Below are 22,126 nucleotides of genomic sequence, written 5' to 3'. Positions count from 1 at the left end.
AATACAAGCAGGAGTACCCACATTATTCGTAAATACTTGAAAGTGGTTCGTCGGCATTTTCTTCATTATATAGATATGGCAATGCAATGACGAGAAGTCAGCTCATTTCTTCTAGTGCAAACGAGCATATAAGAACGTTTGATGATCATAGTACCTCGTTTACTGCGAACTTTCTTCTAAGTTTAAACAAATTTATAACTTGTGAACTAATAAAAGTTTAACAAAATGCATTGCTAGGTTAGTTGGTGCATCAAAAACTCACTGGTTCACCATGCCTTCACCTCAGACGATTCAAAGGTGAAACCCATATCCTTTTTATTCTAGGTTAACGTATAAACAATTTCCCAAAATACATCTGAGCGCTGCCATTTCGCGCTAGTAAACCAATTTTTTCTTGTTTTTGTATATTGCAACGACAATTAATCAGGCCATGAAACATCGTATGCACCAATCAAGCTATTTATATGCGTATGCATTTATCGTAACACTGTTTCATTAGTTATTCAAGATACAAAACAGAAAAGTCAACAGCCCAATATGTGGGCACTCAAACCCAACCGTACGTAAAATAGTCTATAAAGTTGCAAGAAACAGTAGCCATTGGTTCACGTTCCACTGCCAAGCACCGTCTTCATTTTTTTAACACGAGGTCGGGCGTTGTTCGTGTTTGTTTGCACCCAAATGAGGATGTTGTAGCAGTATCATGTGGCGTTGTGTAACATGATGTTCTGCAAAATCTTTGACGTGATGGGGACATCGCAAACTTTCACTCTCTGTGATGTCGTGATGATTATTTATGGAGACGTCATAATGTGATGTTTTCTTCTATCATTTTTTTTCAACACCTATACTCGGCGACAACTTTCTGTGACACCAGAGCCAAGGCCACGAAGACCAAGCCCGCCTTTTTTACTACGCGTCTGCATGTAGTCCATGAACTCTAACTTTTGTATACTACATAGTATTGTCGCGAGAGAAAACGATTGACAGCAACTCGAAGTGAACGACTGTTTACCCAGCCGCAGCAGCCACTTACTTTTTATCCCTTTTCTTCTGCCACCAAGACAGCGTGGCATGACCTTCTCCCCAAAGAAAAAAAAAGAAAAAGAAGCATCGCATGAATTCTGCGGCTCGGGAAAACAACGGAAGGTAGTCGAAAATGTATGTGTCTATTGAAAAGAAAAATCACGAGATAAAAAAAAGCGAGAAAGAAATCTGCAATCGTCTTGAAGGTAAGTGCCACATCACAAAGTTCGTGACTCGCAGTCAACGCGAATCGACAGGCTTTATCCTGGAAACATGAACCACATCCGAGGAGCGTGGTCTACAAGAACGGTGACACCTGTCTACTTTGATAACTTGATAGTTGACTTCGCCGAGGCGAAGAACTCAATAGGTTCCGAATACCGACACAGCGATTTCTCTGACGTATGGGAGTCCAAACTCAGACTAGGTCACCTGGTTACTGCTCTGTGGTGAGTGCTGCACCAGTTAGCATCTTGATTTCGCCGCGATGAAATGCGAAAGTGCGCAAACGACTGCGCATCTTCGGCACGCTGAACAAATACATCTGCGTCCGGTGTAATCATGTCCGGCAAAGTTGGTTGCAACATGGTCTCAAGCACTGTGGTGACGTCGCGGCCGTAAACCAGACGAAAAGGAGCAACGCCGATGGTTTCCTGCAGAACCGTGTTGTAGGCAAATGTTATATACGGGAGCATTTCGTCCCAATTCTTGTGATCCTTGGCGACATTCATCAAAAGCATATCTGCAATCGTTTTGTTATAGCGTTCGGTTAACCCGTTAGTCTGCGGGTGGTACGCAGTTTCAGTTCGGTGTGTCGTGCCACTCAGCAACAGGATCTGTCAAAAAAAAAAAGAAGCATCGCATTAATTCTGCGGCTCGGGAAAACAAAGAAAGGTAGTCAAAATTGTATGTGTCTATTGAAAAGAAAAATGACGAGATGAAAAAAAAAAGCGAGAAAGAAATCTGCAAACGGCAGAGTTGGTTGCAGCATGGTCTCAAGCACTGTGGTGACGTAGTGGCCGTAAACCAGACGAAAAGGAGCAACGCTGATGGTTTCCTGCAGAACCGTGTTGTAGGCAAATGTTATATACGGGAGGATTTCGTCCCGATTCTTGTGATCCTTGGCGACATTCATCAAAAGCATATCTTCAATCGTTTTGTTATGGCGTTCAGTTAACCCGTTCGTCTGCGGGTGGTACGCAGTTTCTGTTCGGTGTGTCGTGCCGCTCAGCAACAGGATCTCTCAAAAAAACTGTGCCCTAAAGCCTTACCACAATATCTGATGACGACAGCGGGAGCATAGTGGCGGAGAATGATGTTCTTGATAAACATTAGCCACATCAGAAGCAGTTGCTCGCTGGGCGGCTTGTCTTTCGCAGTAACTGGTGAAATTGTCAGTGGCAACCACAATCCGGCGGCTACCAGGCTTAGACTTCGTAAATGGGCTATGTAAATATATCCCGGCCTTTTCAAAAGGTGCTTGAGAAGGTCGTAAAGGCTTAAACGGAACAGCTGTTTTTATCGTTGAAGTTTTGTGGCACTGGCACGCTGTGCGTATCTTGACGCACAGCCAGACGGTTTTTTAAGTTTCCATCAGTAGTATTTGTCCTTGATCCGCACCAGAGTACAGGCGAAGCCAAGATGCCCAGACGAAGGCTTGTCGTGAGAAGCACGCAAAATATTATGACGGAAAGTGACAGGAACGACGAGGAGGTAACAGTTTTCGTTGGATGAAAGTGGCACTTGTAGAGGATGTCTTGGCGTAGTCAAAAAGAGGAAAATTGCGCGCAAACTGACGTGGGGATAGTGGCCGAAGTCCCTCAAGGTATTCGATGAGTGGTTGCAATTCTAAGTCTTCGTGTTGCTGCTCAGCGACGTTTATGATACGAGAGTAGCAGGGCTGCTGAAGTCTTCATCCTTGTCTTCTGCAGCGATTTCGATGGGTGCGCGGGAAAGACAGTTAGCGTCGATGCGTTTCTGGCCAGACTTGTAAATCATCGTTATATCGAATTCCTGTACCGAAGGCTCCATTTTGCGAGACAGCCCGAAGGATCTTTCAGATTCGCTAGCCAGCAGAAAGAGTTATGGTCACTGACGATTCGGAAGGGGCATCCATACAAGTAGGGCCTGAATTTCGGTATGGCCCGTACAACCAACAGACATTCTTTTTCAGTCGTCGAGTAGTTCTTCTCCACTGATGACAACGTGCGGCTAGCATAGGCGATGAAGCGTTCCACGCCATCTTAGTATTGCACGAGAATAGCTCCGAGGCTAAGGTTACTCGCGTCAGTGCGAACTTCTGTCTGCTTTGGTGTCGAAAGACCAAGGAACGGTGGCATTCGTGAGCGTTGTTGAACGTCGTAGTAAGTGTCGAATTGTTTGGGACTCCAGACGAAGGTGACGTCGTCCTTGACGAGTTCTTGTTGAGAGTCTGTATTTTCAGAACATTTGGCCCGATGTGGCGCTAATAAGCACAGAGACCCTGAAAGCTGCGTACACTATGCTTTGTCTTCGGTATCGGGAACAAAGCAACTACCGCCGCCTTTTCAGGATCGGAGCAAACACCATTGCTGCTGACAATATAGTCGAGCAATTTAAGTTCCTCATATCCAAAATAACACTTCTCCGGTTTGAGAGACAGGCCGACAGTGCGAATAGCCAGAAAAACCGCCTCAAGCTACCCAATGTGCTTTTCAAAAGTCGTAAAAAAACAACTACGCCGTCTAAATACACTAAAGCCATGTGCCGCTTCAGGTCACATAAAACTTTGTCCATCATTCCTTGGATTGTGACTGGAGCGAAGCACCGGCCAAAAGGAAGAACTTTATATTCATAGAGACCGTCAGGTGTAATAAACGCTGTTTTTTCTCGATCCCGTTCATCTGCTTCAATCTGCCAATATCTGCTACGGAGATCCTTGGAAGAGAAGTAACGGGCATGTCGCAGGCGATCCAAGGAATCATTGATGCGTGGAATAGGATATGCGTGCTTGTTTTGTTATCTTGTTCAGTTCGCGTTACTCTACGCAGAATCATAGTGAACCATCTTTCCTTTTAGCCAAAAGAACTGGTGACGCCCAAATACTAGTCGATGGTTGAATTACGTCGTTGTCGAGCGTTCGTTTCGCTTTATGACAGATGGCATCCTGCTTCTTCTGAGACACGCAGTAAGCGTGTTTGCGCACGGATTGGACGTTGGGATCAGTCATAATTCTGTGCTTCATTATAGAAGTCTGCCGGACTTTCGACAACAGTCATTAAAGGATGAGAAGAGACTCACAAGCCTTGCCCTCTTCGGTTGTTCCAACTGGCGATTGACGTTGAGGCGACTATTTACGTCAGTATCGCAGCTGTTCTCAGTCGAGATTGTCGTAATCAAAGGAAAGGCGTCCAAATCATTCAATGCTTCCAAGTAAGCTACGGTTGTGTGTTTTGCGAAATGCCTGTATTCGTCACTGAAGTTCGTATCTAAAAGCGTAGTCTGGCCATTTTGGAGTGAAATGAGACATCACGCAATAGCGACTTCCCAATCAAGCAATAACGTAAGGTAACCTTCGGCGATGCGCGCAATTGACTTCCCAGTGGACACTCAACAAGGACGAAGATACTACGGCAAGACAGCAACATGGCGTAATTATGAACTACGCTTAAAGCCGCGCAACGATGTTCATTCTCGATGTCAGAATCTGGAGAAACACAGTTAGGAAAACTGACGAACAATTGACACAGATTAATTATCGCTCCATACTCTTGCAGAAAATCTATGCACAAAATCACCGGCCGAGAACAGTTGGGCAGTACAAGGACTCGATGTCGGAATCTGGAGAATTACAGTTAGCGAAACTGACGAACAAATAACGCAGGCTAATTATCACTCCATACTCTTGCAGAAAATTTATTAATTATTTATCACTCCATACACTTGCAGAAAGTCTATGCGAGAAATGTCCGGCCAGAGAACAGTTGGGCAGTACAAGGAATGATGCTACAAAAGCCAACGCACATATCTCAAGCCTGCCAGCGCCCTTTTCTATGGCGTATTCAACGTGTCCTCCAGCAGTGATTAGTTGAGGGCCTTCCCACGTTGTCAGCGCCTTGTGTACACGAGTGCTGACAACTGAAGCACTCATCACCGAGTACTCAGCTCCTTTGTCGACAAGCGCAGTCAGCGGATAACACTCGACGGAAATGGTAATGGCAGCGGACGTTCTCTTGGCAGTTTCAGAAGCAGGCCTCACCGGTATGACGATAGTTATAGCGCGAGAACAAAACGACGACAAAAAGACAAGACGGACACGAAGGACACGAGCGCTCGTGTCCTTCGTGTCCTTGTCTCTTTGTTGCGGTGCTGCTCTCGCTCGTGTCCTTCGTGTCCTTCTTGTCTCTTTGTTGTCGTTCTGTTCTCGTGCTATAACTATCGTCATGTCATACCAACTAGCCCAAGCTCCACACATTTAATGGTTCGTTGCAGCGGCGGAAAGTATTTTTCGGTTTGCGTGACAGCGGCCTCACCTCCGGAAGTCACCCTTTTCTGTTTCCTCGACGAGGACATGCGCCACTGACACCAGGGGACCCAAAGGCTGATCGGGCGCGGTGCTTTGCGCTCTTACGTTTGAACAGCGCTCTGACGCGCTCTCACGCTCATGCTCTCTCACGTATGAACTCTGACAATCGTCGTAGGAGGGTCGCACATAAGGCGTGCGAAAAGCTGCTCCTTTACGCCTCGCATTAGCAGGCACACCTTCTTGTCTTCTGGAATGTGGGGGTCAGCCCGTCGAACCAATTGTGACATCTCTTCGACAAACATGGCGGCACTTTAGTTTGGCATTTGAAACCACGAAGGAGGTGCCTGCTAAGCTCTCTCTTTCCGTTCGGGATAACTTAACGCCTCGCGAATCTGCCGATAGAATTTCCGCCAACTTTTCAAGGAAAATTCGTGGTGCTCGTACCACACTTTTGCCGCATCTAAGAGGGAGATGTACACGTTCTTCAACTTACGGCAGTTGCCAAGCCGTTGATGGTAGCGACATGGTTGAAATGGTCAAGCCAGTGTTCGACTCCTCACTGGCATCGCTGTGGAATGGATTGGGTGTGCGAGGCGTGTTGATGACACAGAGTATGCTAGTGAATGGGTCATACTCGGTTTGGGTTGCGGATGTGGCAAACATTGTCCCCACAAAACTTTCCTAGGGCTGCACTGTGGAGGTAGTCCTTGAAGGCGGCGGCTGCTTCGATGGATATCAGCAGATCCAGGTGCACTGATGTTGGTTGCTTCTGGTTCACGACCATCAAGCATAAGACGTAGCAGTACAGCACCCACCACCTCCACCAGTCTCTCGCAAGAAGAAACAATAGACAGGAACTAGAAGAGAATGACGGTTTACTCAGCCACAGCAGACACTCATTTTGCTCTTTTTTTATGCCACCAACAAAGCGTTGCAGGCATAATGTTAAATATAAAAAGAAAAGATAAAAATATTAGGTTCAAGATTGCTCGCAATATTATCACGAAGCCTCACTCGAGTAGGCTGCTTGTTCTTTGCTGTTTCTAGATTTCTGGTAGTCTGGTGCCATATCACTTTTAGGGGCGAAGCTCCCTAAAGCGGCACCGGTTCCTCGTCGTAGTCGTAGTGAATAACCAATCTTACGCTTTCAGCTGCAAGGTGGTGCCGGTGGGAGATTTCTTCTGTGCGTTGTTCAACAATAAAAATTCGCAGCGTGCGCGTTAGCTAAAAGCCGAATTCTTCTGTCTCTCATTCCCAAATAGCAGCCATTGGTGTGTGCGTGTGAGTGAGAATTTATTAGAAGGCAGAGAGGTCGGCCTGAGCTAGTTCGCTCTAGCCTGCTACTCTACACAGGGGATAAGGGAAAGGGGAAAGAAAAGGGGATGAAGGGTGATGATGGGGACAAGAAGAGGTGGTGCGTATGTACAGTAGCCACTTAGTATAGTACCCTACAGTCTAGTTTCTAGTCCAGTGCTTTTTATAAAGTCTAGAACAGCCTTTGTAGCAGTTTTTGACACTGTTTGGTCGTTCATTGCTGACAATATGTGGCTTTCACTTAATGGTGTTCGTCCAATGCTTGCCAACGTTGCAGTTAGCATTTCTCTTTGTGCCACGTATAATGCACAGTCACAAAATATGTGAGCTATCGTTTCGCGCACTTGGCAGCGTTCATAATTTGGGCTATCCGCACGGCCGATAAGGTGGGTGTAGTGACGAGTGAAGGCGACGCCCAGGCGAATTCGGTGCAGTATGTTAGCATGTCTTCGGCTGATTTTATCTGAAAGACGAAAAGTCATACTGGGGTCTGTTTCCCACAGGCGCTTGTTCCGGTGATCTGATAGCAACCAGTAAGTGGCAGCGCATTCGCGCATGAGTGATCTCAACAATGTGTTGACGTCACCTCGCGAGTAGGGTACTTTGACGTACATAGGAGCGTTGTATATTGCCGCTCTTGCTTCGCTATCGGCTGTTTCGTTGCCAACCAGGCCGCAGTGTCCAGGAATCCATTGAAGTGTAATCAAGTGACCGCCCCTGTGTGTTAGGTCAAATGCTTGGACGATTCCTAACGTTAACTCGTAAAATTGGCCTCTTCTTAAGCAAGAATGGATAGCTTGAAGCGCTGATTTTGAATCAGACAGAATCGTCCATTGACGCGGTGCTTGGTCGTTCACAAATTTTATGGCTTCTTTTATAGCAACAAGTTCTGCAGCTGTCGAAGATGACCTATGATCTAATTTGTACTGTCGGGAAATACCGAGTTGAGGGATCACGAAGGCTGCAGCTGAGGCGGATGAAGTTACGGATCCATCGGTGTAAACGTGCACAGAGTCGCTGTATCGGTCATCTAAATGTGCCAAGGTCATGTACATTGAGCACTATCTGACAAGAAAGGGTTGCTAGGTTATACTCGTTGGGCGTAACCTCCTTGGTTTTAGAAAGGTTTAGCGAGCGTTGGGCCGCAGTGCCATGAAAATATATTGCGAAGTAGTATGTACCATGAACTCGAGGTGGTTAAATGTGGGAAGTAGACAAGAAGCGCAAGCCGTAAGAAATTGTGCGTGTTCCACCTCTCGTTTAGTCTTTAGAATGTCCGCTGGATGGTGGTGCTTATATATGCGGAATATATGATGAAAAGATGCGAGATGGTTGTACTTCGAGTGTTGACTAGATGGACGAACGTACACACAGACAGATGCATAAACGGACGCACGATGGCTGCATGGATGGATGGACGCATGAAAGGACGCAGGGGCCGATGCATGGACGAACGCAGGGACGGACGCACGAACAGACACACGCACCGACAGGCGAATGGTCGCACGGACGGTCACACAGACGGATGCATATATGATGAAAAGATGCGAGATGGTGGTATATGGAGTGTTCACTAGATGGACGAACGGACACACAGACAGATGCATGGGCTGACGCACGGATGGCTGCACGGATGGATGGATGCATGGACGGACGCATGGAGGGATGAACGCGCAGATGAAAGTGTGGACGCACGAACAGACGCACGCGCGGACGGGCGGATGGGCACACGGACGGTCACACAGAAGGACGCATTGGTGGACGGAAGCGAGAACGAACGAACGGACGGATGCTTCGTGCCACTCTCCATCATTCACCCCGTGGATGTGCTGCCATTTTTTTCCTTGCCCCGATAAACAACGATGGCGTCGCTCGGTTGCAGCCCGTTCACACTGAAGCTTGTTAGCGAAAAAGAGTGTGTGTTCATTAGGTTATTTGTAGTCATCGAGCAGGGAGAAACGAAGACAGCGGTGCGTCATGAAATATTTTGTTTCCCCGCACGTGGAAATTGCCGCTTGGGGGCCACCGAGTGTGGACGCACGTGATACCTGCTCCGCAGTTTTCTACGATTATCGGCACTAAATAATAATAATAATTATTATTATTATTATTATTATTATTATTATTATTATTATTATTATTATTATTATTATTATTATTATTATTATTATTATTATTATTATTATTATTATTATTATTATTATTATTAGGTCTACCTTCATCCAAGTTTCATACCAGTGGACGACGGAGTTCTGGGCACCACGTTTTTACTGGTGGGCTGTATCTTTTTGGTGCAACAACCGCGTTTTCTGGGTCCCCACGTCAACACGGCAGCTAATCTCAGTGAATGCTAACTGAAAGCTAGTGTCTCCACCACCACGGTGGTGTGGAGAGCTCAGCTGAACGCGTCGTCGGAGCGCTTTGGGGCCCCCTGTTCCTCATCGAATGCCTGATTGATGCCGAAATCGAGGTCGTAACTGTGCATGTAGAAGACTTATCACCAGGAGATTTTGAAAAACGATCAGGTTGGTGCGAAGTGCGAAAAGGTGTCAAGACGGAGGTCGATCTGGAGCCTTGCTCGGCGGGAAATACGCAGCGATAGACGCCCTTTGTATAAAAGGTGCCAGGAAACAAATGAAAGAATGAGCGAAACGCTCGACAAATCATTAAGGCTTGTAGGCTGCGCAATCTGCCGACGTACGATTACAGGATCGTTGTGCGTCCGCGTGGTGGACTTAACGTTTCAAAATACAGGATGGATAGAATATATTGCCGCCTGCGCAACGCTGCGGCAGTCGAACGGGAGGCGGTTGTGGAAGACAGTATGTGCGTCAACAACGCGCATAACATTCTTTTCATGAGCTCGCCATTCGAGGATCGAGCCCGACAGTATAGAGCCATTACAAAACTACAAATAGGTCAGCAGGAACTTGAGACCTGTGCGTTCCGAGCAGCGCCGGAGAACACGTCAAAGGCACTTATACGTAGGTTGTTCAAGGAAAAGAGCCCAGAACACATCCTTGGCAATTTCGTCACTCCACGTAACCTAGGAGTCCTTCATGCGAAAAGAATGGGAAACATGGACAATAATATTGTGCTGCTTTAGGGATTTCGCTTTCCGAAATATGTGAGGTATGAAGCAATGCTCGGTAAGTGCACGTCCTACAGGAAATTCTTCGATATCTGCTACAGTTGTGGGAGACTTGGACATAAAGCAGACGTGTGTCCCTACCCCAACGACAAGGTGTGCAGGGGATATGGAAGCGAGAATCTAGCGCAATATTACAGTTGTGAAGTGGAATGCAAGTTTTATGGCAAATATCACCCCACTGGAGACAAGAGATGTAAGGCTAGATACAAGATACCGTACCTGGTTAGGAGACGTCGCTGGGAACGGACAAGTCGAGACGAGGAGCAAGAACGTGAAGTGTGTGCTGTAGCCTGCTACCAGTACAAGGAAGTCGGCGTATGCCATAAAAAAGACCACAACACAACAACCAGCCAGCAGTCCGACAAGGACACTAATAAGCAAAACAGTGGGAACAGCCTCGTACCAGACCACTCCGCATGCTTCCCGAAGCTCACTGGGGGAAAAAGTCGAAGACAGTTCAGGTCCCACTCTAAAACGAGGTCAACATCAAGGCCAAGGTCCCACTCAAGAGCCACTCAAGGCAGCCGCAGCACACAGGTGAGCTTTGCAAGTGTCGTCTGCGGCACTGCCTCTCCAAGTAATGTTATTGGGTCTGCCGCAGAAAAGGAATTGATACAGATTAAAATGTTAAAACAGATTACTAGAGAGAACCTAATGCCTAAATAAGAGATTAAGCAACTGAAACAAGAAAACGCGAAGCTTCAGGAGGTGAGGAACGCGGGTACGACGCCTAACACCCCATCTGTTAGTAAAATACCAACGCTTCATTGAGCCCCAACATATGTTTCCGTGCAAATGAGCGGGAAGTCACCGCCACTCAAAAGTAGGGCGCAGGAAGAAGCAGAAAAAGTCGGTAATTTTTCGATTAGTGAGGTTGAGGAATTTTTTTAATTCATGATAAACAACAAGACGAAATTATATCTATGTACGTCTAAATGAAGCAACGATTTGATGGACTCGAGCAGAGGGTACTAGCGTTAGAGAGCACGTCGAAGGACGTTAGATCGTCTGTTGCGGAGCCAATTAAATCAAAACCGTAAAACATAACACCCACAAAACAAACCAGCAAGGTCACCAGGGAGGATTCCATAAATAAGCATGGCGCCACGTAATCAGCACATTAGATGGCAGGGAAATTGCCGCGGGTACCGTAGGAAACGAGGGAACCTGCAGCCATTCGTGATAAACAGGGAGGCGCCAGATGTCACTGCCCTGCAGTAGACCGGGGGGACGGCAAAGTTAACGGGGTACGACTTATAGTGCTTCTGGTGAGAAGGCGACTGTCACAACTCTTGTACATAGATACAGTACTTCTGGTGAGAAGGCGACTGTCACGCCTCTGGTACACAAAAACCTCACGAGTGTAGAGCATGATACCAGAATGCACAGCATAGACCACGTGTCTGTAGAAATAATACCCTGCCGTGAGAGGGAGGGAAGCCTCTTCGTGCTTAACATACAAAGCCCACTCCAACAGAAGCCCAAGTTTGGTCCACTTTTCCGCAAAGCCTTGGGCATAGCGGAGAAACACTCTCGTCATATTCGGTGACTTTAACGCACCCCCCACGGCTTCGGGATACACTGTCGAGAATATAAAGGGACGCAACTTATGGGCAGAAGCTCAACACGAGACCTTACGCTGATAACTAATCCTGAGGAGCCCACAAGAATAGGCAACAGCGTTAGTAATGACACAACACCGGACCTAATTTTTACGAAGAACCTAGCAGACTCGCGATGGGTAAACACGCACCAGAATTTTGGCAATGAGCATTATATTGTTGTTGCAATTGTGCATGCAGGCCCTCAAAAAAGGCAGAGAACTGGCACTTGTAGAATGGGATTATTATGGCAAGATGCGAGAGGAGGATTCGGATGATACCAAGGTAGATTTAATGAGATGGGTAGAGAAGCTCCAACAGAGTGTCCAGAAAGCAACTAAAATTGTTACCGAAGAAGTGGGAATTACTGAGATGGACAGCAAACTATTGCATCTTTGGAAGGACTTGGATCCAAAACCACTGGAAAAGAAAAAAAACACTATCGTAATTTAAGAAAGAAGGTAGCTGCAATAGACAAGAAGACAGAGCTACATGCGAATCAGCTGACCCAACAACAGTGGGAAGCCACGTGTAACTTGATGGATAGAGGAATGAAGATGTCAAAGGCTTGGAACATTCTCCGAAGTATCCTAGTACCGTAAAGTACAAAGACTGCACAGAGGTATAAGCTGCAACAAGTAATACATAACTATGCAGGAACAGAGGACGAGCTCTTCCACGAGCTACGAAAAAAAGTGGCAGCATATCAACGGGGTGAATGATGGAGAGGAGGGCGAAGCATCCGTCCGTTCATTCGTTTTTGCTACCGTCCGTCCATGCGTCTGTCCGCCCAGCCATGCGTGCGTCAGTTCATGCGTCCACCCGTCAATCCGTGCGTCTGTTCCTGCGTTCGTCCATGCATCCGCCCCTGCGTCCGTCCATGCGTCCATCTATCCGTGTAGCTATCCACGCGTCCGTCCATGCATCTCTCTGTGTGTCCGTTCGTCCATCTAGTCGACACTCCAAGTACCACCATCTCGCATTTTCTCATCATATATCCCACCTATAGAAGCACCGCCATCCAGCAGACATTCGAAGGACTAAACCAAAGGTAGAAAACGAGTGCTTTCTTGCGCCTTGAGTTTCCTGTCTACTTTTCACTTTTAACCACCTCAAGTTCTTCGTATTTTAAGATAAATGCGGAGTCAAAAGCGGTAGCAGCGTCGGTACAGAAGCAGAAAGAGCTGATCGGGTATACGGGCAGCGTCGCAGCGGCAATCAGGCAGCCTTAGCTCGCGCCTCGCTTCAACGTGTTGATGTCGCTGCAGTAGTGGGCATTCCTCTTCACTACCATTTGCCCCCCGCCAGAAAAAAGCCATCCTGGCGACTTACAGATAACAGAGTAGGAGCGGATCATAATAAGGTTTCAACCGGTTTACGTGAACAATTTCACGACCTCGAAATCGCTGGTCCGTGAATGGCGTAATGGGTTTGGCGATGTAGTTAACAGGTTAAGTCTGCGAGACAACGCGGTAGGGTCCTTAGTATTTTCAAAAAAGCTTCAAGGAAATACCTGTAGGGACAGCGGGAACCCAAAGCCTCTCAAGAGTGTCCGAAACAAAGTTAGGGTACGTCTGGTTATTGTCACTTCGAGATTTTTGCCTCCATTGGTCGGTGATTGTAAACGACCAGGTGAGCTTACGGCATTCCTCGGCGCGGCGGGCAACTTCAGTGATAGGCGTAGACTAGGAGGAATTGGTGTGGTAGGGTAGAATGGTAGCTAGTGTGGTTGAAGGGTCTCGGCCATAAAACAGGAAAAATGGCGAAAACCCCGTAGTCGGCTGCGAAGCCGTGTTAAATGCGTACGTCACAAAAGGCAGAATGAGGACCCGATCGGAGTGGTCTGAGGCAACATACTTAGATAGCATGTCCCCTAGGGTACGGTTGAATCTTTCCGTCAATCCATTCGTCTGTGGATGGTGGGCAGCGGTAGTCTGGTGAATGATACAGCATTCAGCAAAGAGTGCGTTGACGAGATCAGAGATGAATACACATCCTCTCTCGCTGAGGAGCTCACGCGGTGCGCCGTGACGGAGAATGAAGTTCCCCAGAAACAATGTTGATACATCGCTTGCTGTGGCAGCAGGCAAAGTGGTTGTTTCTGTGTATCGCGTCAAGTAGTCGAGAGCGACAACGATCTAACGGTTTCGGGAAGCCGTGAATGGAAGTGGCCCGTACAGATCAATTCCAACGTGGTCGAAAGGCCCGGCTGGACAAGGGATTGGCTGGATCGGACCAGAGGCGTGGTGAGGGAGACCTTTGCGTCGTTGGCACTGCGGGCATAACTGAATGTATTTGCGCACAAAGGTGTACCAGCCTCGCCAATAAAAACGGGAGGAAAGCCAAGCGTATGTTTTGAAGACGCCCGCATGTGCGCACTGAGGATCAGCATGGAAATCTGAACATTTTGCAGCACGAAGATGACAAGGTATGACAAGTAACCACTTTCGGCCGTCGAACTTCTGATTCCTGCAATAAAAGAGGTCATCGCGGACCTCAAAGTGAGCCGCTTGATGGTGCAACGAGAAAATAGAGAAGTCGACAGGTCTGAAAGGAATCGCAGACGATTGCTGATCCAGTCACCCTTACCTTGCTCAGACGCCATGTCGCAGTTTTCTGGGAACGCAATCATTTCGTCCATGGCAGATAAACATGCAGAGCTTTCGGAGGGCACAGGTGAACGTTATAGGGCGTCGGAATCAGTGTGACGTCAGCCAGACCTGTAGGCAACGCGCATGTCGAACTCTTCCAACTGCAAAGCCCAGCGAGCGTAACGACCGGAGGGGTCTTTCAATGTGGATAACCAGCAAAGCGCATGGTGATCGGTGACTACGTCGAAGGGGGGACCATATAGGTACAGTCTAAATTTACCTAGAGCCCATTTGTTTGCGAGACACTTCTTTTCTGTCACAGAATAGTTCTTCTCCGCTTTGGTGAGGGCACGGCTTGCGTATGCGACTACGCGTACTCATGTATTCCTAATTTGCGCTGCGCGAGCACGGTGCCGAGTCCAGCAACGCTAGCATCGGTGTGTACATCAGTCGGAGCAGTCGGGTTGAAGTGACGCAAGATTGGTGGTGAGGTTAACAGGCAGCGCAACTTTTCGAAAGCATCGTCACAAGCGGGTGACCAAGCGTAACATTTTGAGTCCCCGCGTAGAAGTTCAGTCAAGGGGGCGGTGATCATCGCAAAACTCCGAATAAAGCGGCGAAAACACGAGAAGAGGCCAGAAAGCTGCAAAGATCTTTCGGAGACGCAGGTTTATGGAACTCTGCAACTGCCCGAAGCTTGGCGGTATCAGGAAGAATACCGTCTTTAGAGACAACATGGCCGAGGATGGGGAACTGACTTGTGCCGAAGCGACTTTTCTTGAGGTTGAGCTGTAGTCCGGCGTCAGTTAGACACTGCAGTACTTCATCTAGCCTGCGAAGATGCGTTGGAAAATCTGGTGAAAATATAACCACGTCATTCAAGTAACACGGGCATGTTTCCTACTTCAGGTCAGGCAAAAGATTGTCCATGATCCACTCGAATGTAGCGGGCGCGTTGCAAAGGCCAAAAGGCATAACACAGAATTCGTAAAGGCCATCAGGTGTAACAAAGGCCATCTTAGGCTGATCTTCAGGTGCCAGAGGAACTTGCCAGTAGCCACTCCATAGGTCAATAGAAAATAAGTACTCCGCACCTTAGAGGCAGTCAAGGGCACCGCCGATTCTACGTTAGGGGTAAACGTGCTTTCGAGTTATTCTGTTAAGATGACAGTAGTCAACACAGAAGCAAATTAGCCCGTCCTTCTTCTTAACGAGAACGACTGGAGATGCTTAGGGCCTATTTGGAGACTGGATGACGCCACGCTTGAGAATATCAGCTACTCGGTCATCGATAACCTGGCGCTCGGCTGCGAACACGTGATAGAGTCTTTGACGCAATGGCGCATCCGAGTTAATTTTTATGGCTTACGCTTCGGGTCTACTTCCCAACTTTAACCACCTCGAGTTCATGATACATACTAGTTCATTGTATTCATGGCACTGCGGCCCAACGCTCACTAAATCTTTCTAAAACCAAGGAGGTTACGCCTGGCGAGTATAACGTAGCAACCATTTCTTGTCAGAGAGTGCTCAATATACATGCCAATGGCTGCTAACGGGGAATTAGAGACACGAGCATTCGGCTTTTCGTTAATGCACACGCTGCGATTTTTAAATGCGAAGCATTTCTTAGCGAACTTCGGTGACTTTGAAAGTATCTATCTATCTATCTATCTATCTACCTATCTATCTATATATCTATCTATCTGTCTATCTATCTATCTATCTATCTATCTATCTATCTATCTATCTATCTATCTATCTATCTATCTATCTATAGCCGCCTGCGACTTTTAGCTCTCCTGGCCATTTCAATAATGGTATCAATACCAAACTTGGTATGGCATAACATCACTGTATGATGAACATATTTAACTAGTCATAATATGAAAATAATGATATGTATGTCATGAATGTCTCAATTTACATTTTATGGTCCTGCAGCTCTTGCGGTGATTTCGTTCACATGGCATGTTGCAAAACTTGTATGGTATGACATGATTTCATGGCGAACACAAGTGGCAGACCCTAACATGACAATTATGACATGCGTGTCATGTTAAAACATGACTACATGCCACGCTCATGATGAGCTCGCGGCCGTTTCGCTTGCACCACATATACCAAACTTGGTAATACAGTACGTGAATGGATGACGATGGTGTATGACTGGTGCAAACATGATAATCGTGAGATGCGTGTCATGTAACAACATGCCTACATGCCACGCTCAAGTTGCCATGACGGCCATTGCACTAACTTGATACCAGATTGGTTATAAGGCACGTTAATGGATGACGAAGGTATGATACTCGCGCAAACATGATAAATATGAGAAGCGCGTCATGTAACTACATGACTACATGCTGCGCTCATGATTTGCTCAAGGCCGTATCGCTAGCTTCACATGTACAAACTTGGTATTACGAGACGCGAATGGATGACATAGGTAAATGGCACATCAAAACATAATAATCGCGACATACGTGTCATGTAACAACATGAATACATGCCCCGCTTATGAAGTGCTCGCGTCCGTTTAGCTAGATTGACATATGTCAAATTTGGTATTACGTGACGGCAGTGAATGACGAAGGTATGTGACTAGTGCGAAAACGATAATAATGAGATGCGTGTCATGTGATAACATGACTACATAGTCAAGGCGCCAATACATTTCGACGTGACAAAGTGCACGTGCTCGCCAGCGTTCACTTCGTCGCGTCACGCCGGCGTTGTGACGCTAGACGCCTGTTTCGCCATATACTCAGATGCGTGCGCCGCGCTCCGTTGCTCTGACACATGCGCGTTTCAGCGCGTCCGGCATCTCTCCGTCACCAAAAGAGGGAGACGCAGTGTTGTCGGGGTAACGCATTGGCGCGAATTTTGCGCCGGTTGCCGTCGCACTGCTCCGACGGGCGCTGGTGGCGCCGGTTGCGCCTGGCTCAAACTATAGAGTGCTCACGTTTTGCTAACGTAGCGTCACTGTGCCCAGCGTGCGCGCTCGTCAACTCTACATTGGAGTATATAGGGCCCTTCATGATGGGGGGGGGGGGGGGTGCTGCGAGCGCGCGATAGTGACGGACGCACTCCACATCGCTTCCATAGATTTTCTGCTATTTCGGCGGACATCCACCCTAGTACCCATGAAACTTGGGTTTATCACCACCGCCAAGTTCTCCGCTTCGCCTAGACAACACCTTCGTCCAGGTGGGTTCAGTTTTGACAACTTGAGGGACGTCCTTCATTCCCGGCTGCAATGCCGCCTCGCTAAGGACTCTCAGCCCGGCGATGGCGGCCGCTAACGTGGTTACGGGCTATGATCCTACCTCAAGCCAAGTACTCTCCATGGAGATTTCATCCTCCGTAAACACTATGCCATCAGAAGACGAATACCTTGACGACATGGTGAGACTGTGGCAACGCAAGCAAACGAAATCGAAGTTTGCGTCTACACAACAACGAGACGCCACAGCTGGCCGCAATTCCCCAGCCTTGCAAGGAACGCCAGCGCGCCATCCCTCCGGTGGTGTGCCTACCTCTGCTCCGTCCTCACAGCCAGCGAAGCAACGCAAGCGGCGTCCGCGTCAGTCTCCTCGCCTCACGCGCGACTACATCGTAGTAGTGAATCCTCGCGTTCCCTGCGAGCTACGCACATTCATTCCGGCTGATCGCGCGGACGACGCCATCCGCAGCTACCTCGGCCACCGGACTACCACGCAAATTCAAGTGTGGCCGATCTAGGAACAAAACATCTTGGTCAGTAGCACCACCATTTTGCCTAAGGCACAGCGATTCCTCGGGGACTTTCAGCTGCTAGTGGGGGATCAGCAGCTGCCCGTTCGAGGCCACGCCAAGGCACCAGGGTATACATGCAAGGGCGTCATCAACATAAACCCTGCTGAAAGCCCATAGAATAACGTTAAAGTCTGAACTGCATTGGCCTCGAGGTACTATCCTCGCGGTCCGCAAACTCGGAGACTCCGCGGTGGCGGTGGTGACTTCCGAGGGCACGAAGTTACCCCGCTTCCTCTTCTACTACTGCGTGGCGACGTAATCCGCGCCTAAAACAAAACGGTCCCTATTTGCACCAAGTGTGGTACCATCGGTCATCGACCACCTCAGTGTCCTCACCCCGCTTCAACCCAGTGTGCCAAATGTGGAACCCCCGCACCTGCAGGTCTCAATGCCCATGACTGCCACCCCAAGTGCCTCCTTTGCCACGGCGCCCATGAGACTGGGACCAGTGGCTGCACGGCAAAATATCGGAAACGCAAGCAGCCCTCAACATCTCCTCAAGAGACCACCTCATATTCGTCACAGCCAGACAGCGGCACCAACCTGCATCAGTCGGCTCCACCACTCCACGGCGACACTCAGGCATTCCCACCGCTCGAAGCACCAGCGGCGGTACTCAGGTGAGCAGTTGGGCAGGGAATGCTGCTTCTAAGCCTCTCTCAACCCCTTCTGTCGATCCTCCTTCTCCCGAACTTGCGGCCTTTCGCCAGCAAGATGCGGCACTTCAAAAGCGAAATTCTCTTTTAACTAAACAACTAAACTAATAAATAAGTGACTTCAACTCCAACAACAGTGTACTGCAAGGCCATCCGGTATTGCCTACTATGTCCAGGCAGCTACGCCAGCTACGTCCAAGCTTGCTTAGTTCTGGCACTAAGTCCACTCCCTTTAAACCGCCGGTTAAAGCAGCCATGTGTACTCCAGCAGTCGGAACCGGTGCCGCATCTACTCCAGAAGCTCTTGAGGCTCCTGGGGCATCTCAATTTCTCTTGCCCGCTAACCAAACTCTCCCAAGCGAAGAGCGCGCCCCGCGCATAGAGGAACGCTTACGCGCGTCGAAGCTTCGATTAATCACCTCCTCACCAGCTTCTCTGTCCAACGCATAGTAGTAGAGGTTACTCAGGCTATTCAATCCTGGGCAATCACCCAGTTTCAACCCAAGGCATCGCGTTCGCGCTCCTGCTCGGTGATCAGTGAGGGTGCAGCTCCACGGCGTAGTCGTAAGATGGCTACCACCACCCCGCTGTCGGAACATCCGGCCTCCGTGCCCCTCCCTGCCTCTGAGAACTCCGAGCGGGACATGGAGGACCAAATATAAAACCTAAGACAGTCACGATTGCTACCAATCGTACGTCCCGTTCAATTATTGCTTCTAAATTCGAGATCATACAGTGGAATCCTGGAGGCTTCGGGAACAGACGAAAGCGTTCACATATTTCCCTTTTCCTTAGCTCACTTGGCTCTCAGCCGGCCGTCTTGGCACTCCAAGAATCTGGCCCTGCTGCATCCCTTTCTGGATACTGCTCCTATGTAGGCGGCACCACCACATGCCTCCTCGTGCATAAAGCTTACACGGCGATACAGAATGACCTCGATCTGGATCTTCTTTACGACTACTGCATGATATCAGTGCTGTCTCAGCGGAGGGGCGAACCATCAATGCATATCTTAAAAGTGTACCGTCCCCCTCTCCTTGCGAGGGCTTCGTTTGCGCATCTCTTTCATCGGGCGCTGTGTATAGCGGCCCGAAAACCACTGGTGATTGCCGGGGACTTTAATGCCCCCAGCCCTCACTGGGGTTACCACTACGAGAAGGCCCAGGGCAGAGAGCTCAAGGAGCTCATTTCCTCGCTGAGCCTCACGCTTTTTACTGATCCGGCACAACCCACACGTTCCGGCAACTCGGTCACAAAAGACACATGCCCCGACTTCTCCCTCACCCGTCACATCCGCGATGCTACATGGGAAAATTTAGGCGAAACCTTAGGCAGCGATCACTTTTTACTCCGCATTTCGTTCACACCGCGGCGAAAAATGCGCCAACACTGGGGCCAAGCCCGTCTCACCGACTGGACTCCCCACCGTCCTCTCCTCGACCGAATATGCAGCGTGGGCATCATACGCCCTCCATATGAAACAAGCGAACACTCGCACCCTTGCAACCTCTAATTTGACTCCTGCAATCGATCCACACCTCCTACATCTTTGGCACGCTCGCCGCGGGCTCAGAAGGCGCTGGAAACGCAACAAACTTAATCGGAAACTTCGCGCTCGCGTTGAGGCGCTCACTGCAGAGGCGGCCGCATACTCTGCACAACTTTCTGATGCTAACTGGGCAGACACCTGTTCGAAGGCTGCAAACCAGATGAGCTCTAAGAGTGTGTGGCGACTCTTTCAAAGCCTTCTCCATCCCTCCACCACTAGGGGAGAAACGCAACGCCAGCTCCGCCGTGCTCTGCATGCCTTTCAGGGCACTATGGATCAACTCGCGTGAGATCTTTATGAGCGCTACATCTGACGCACAATCGATCCCGCAGGCCGAGCATATACGTATTCCGGTGCCCCTAACACCGACCTCAACGCCCCATACACGCTTTCCGATCTACGATTTGCACTCACGAAAATGCGACGGGGCACGGCCCCGGGACGCGACGAAATCACAGTATCGCTCCTGGCAAATCTTTCCGACCGAGCACACCTCTCGCTACTCCACCTTATAAATTCGATATGGCACGGCTTTCTGCATCCAACAAAATGGACCACATCGGTCATGACATTCCTACCCAAGTCGTCAAAGTCCGTTAGTATCGAGGCACTGAGACCCATCTCACTTACGTCCTGCGCAGGCAAACTCATGGAAACCATGGTTCGCGAACGCCTTTCCGCCTACTTGGAGGCCAGGAGGACCTTTTCCGACACGATGTTTGGCTTTCGCCCGCATTTGTCGGCGCAGGACGTCCTACTCCAGCTTCAACACGATATTATAGAGCCGAGTACTATGCGCCACAACGATAAAGCCGTGCTTGCTCTCGATCTCCGCGGGTTGTTCGACAACGTAAAACACAGCACTATACTCACTAACCTGTCTACCACAAACTGCTGACAGAAGACGTTCAACTAGATTCGCACCTTTCTATCACATTGCACTGCCTTCATTCGCCTTGATTCTACCGAACACGACCCGTACTTATTACGCACGCGGGGTACACCTCAAGGGGCAGTCCTGTCTCCTCTGCTTTTTAACCTGGTGATGATGAACCTCGCCTCTCTTCTAAGCGAGGTCGAGGGAATACAACATGCAATATATGCGGACGACATCACGATCTGGACCAACACCGGCTCCTTAGCGCAAATCGAAGAACGCCTGCAAAAGGCTGCTCTTCTAATGGACACCTACGCTGGTTCATGCGGCCTGGAGTGCTCTCCAGCTAAATCGGCTCTTCGTTCAGTCTCTCCGCTACCGTCGCCTCAAATTTTTCTTCCGTCCGGGCCCGTCTCGTCAGTGAAAAATATTCGGGTTCTTGGCCTTCACCTCACATAGTCCTTGAATCCAAAGGGCACAAAAGCAGGCCTCAGACGCACCAGCGAACAGGTGAGCCGCATGATACGGCGAGTGTCAACCAAGCGCGGCGGCCTCCGCGGGTCTCAGTCCTTCCGATTGGCCCATGCGTTTGTGACCAGTCGCGTCCTCTACGCCTTGCCTTACTTTCGCCTGCGTCGTCGACACGACCACCAGCTGGACGTCCTTCTTCGTTCAGTATAAAACGCGCTCTGAACCTACCTATTGCAACTTCCAACAGCCGATTTGCGGCTCTGGGGGTGCGCAACACATTTGCAGAGATGCGCGAAGCTCATCGCGTTAACCAAATCAATCGACTGTCGCAGACGCCTTCAGGGCGCCGTCTTCTGCACAGACTTGGCCTTAACCCGATATCTGACAGACCCTCTGCAGCCGGTACCAGAGTTCTGGCGTCAAAAGCTATGGGTGGAACCTCTACCCCGTAATATGTACCCCGACCTCCATCCTGGCCGTAGACTAGCATGCGCCGCGGCCCTTCATACGCGACACTCCGATCGTCCTGGTGTTTTCTACGTGGACGTCTCGGGTCCCTTCCCTTCGGGTCACTTCACGGCTGCCGTG

The 22,126-nt window shown here is 49.1% G+C and overlaps 1 protein-coding gene across 3 annotated transcripts in view; it reads right to left on the bottom strand.

The window, feature by feature from the left end:
* LOC119186048 (uncharacterized) overlaps positions 1-22,126 on the bottom strand; it is a 106,733-nt gene that overhangs the window by 9,495 nt on the left and 75,112 nt on the right. The gene's annotated exons all lie outside the window — the stretch shown is intronic.

The sequence above is a fragment of the Rhipicephalus microplus genome, chromosome 1, assembly GCF_043290135.1.
Source record: "Rhipicephalus microplus isolate Deutch F79 chromosome 1, USDA_Rmic, whole genome shotgun sequence".
In the NCBI taxonomy this organism is placed as follows: domain Eukaryota; kingdom Metazoa; phylum Arthropoda; class Arachnida; order Ixodida; family Ixodidae; genus Rhipicephalus; species Rhipicephalus microplus.
This window is presented reverse-complemented; position numbering and strand designations above follow the sequence as displayed.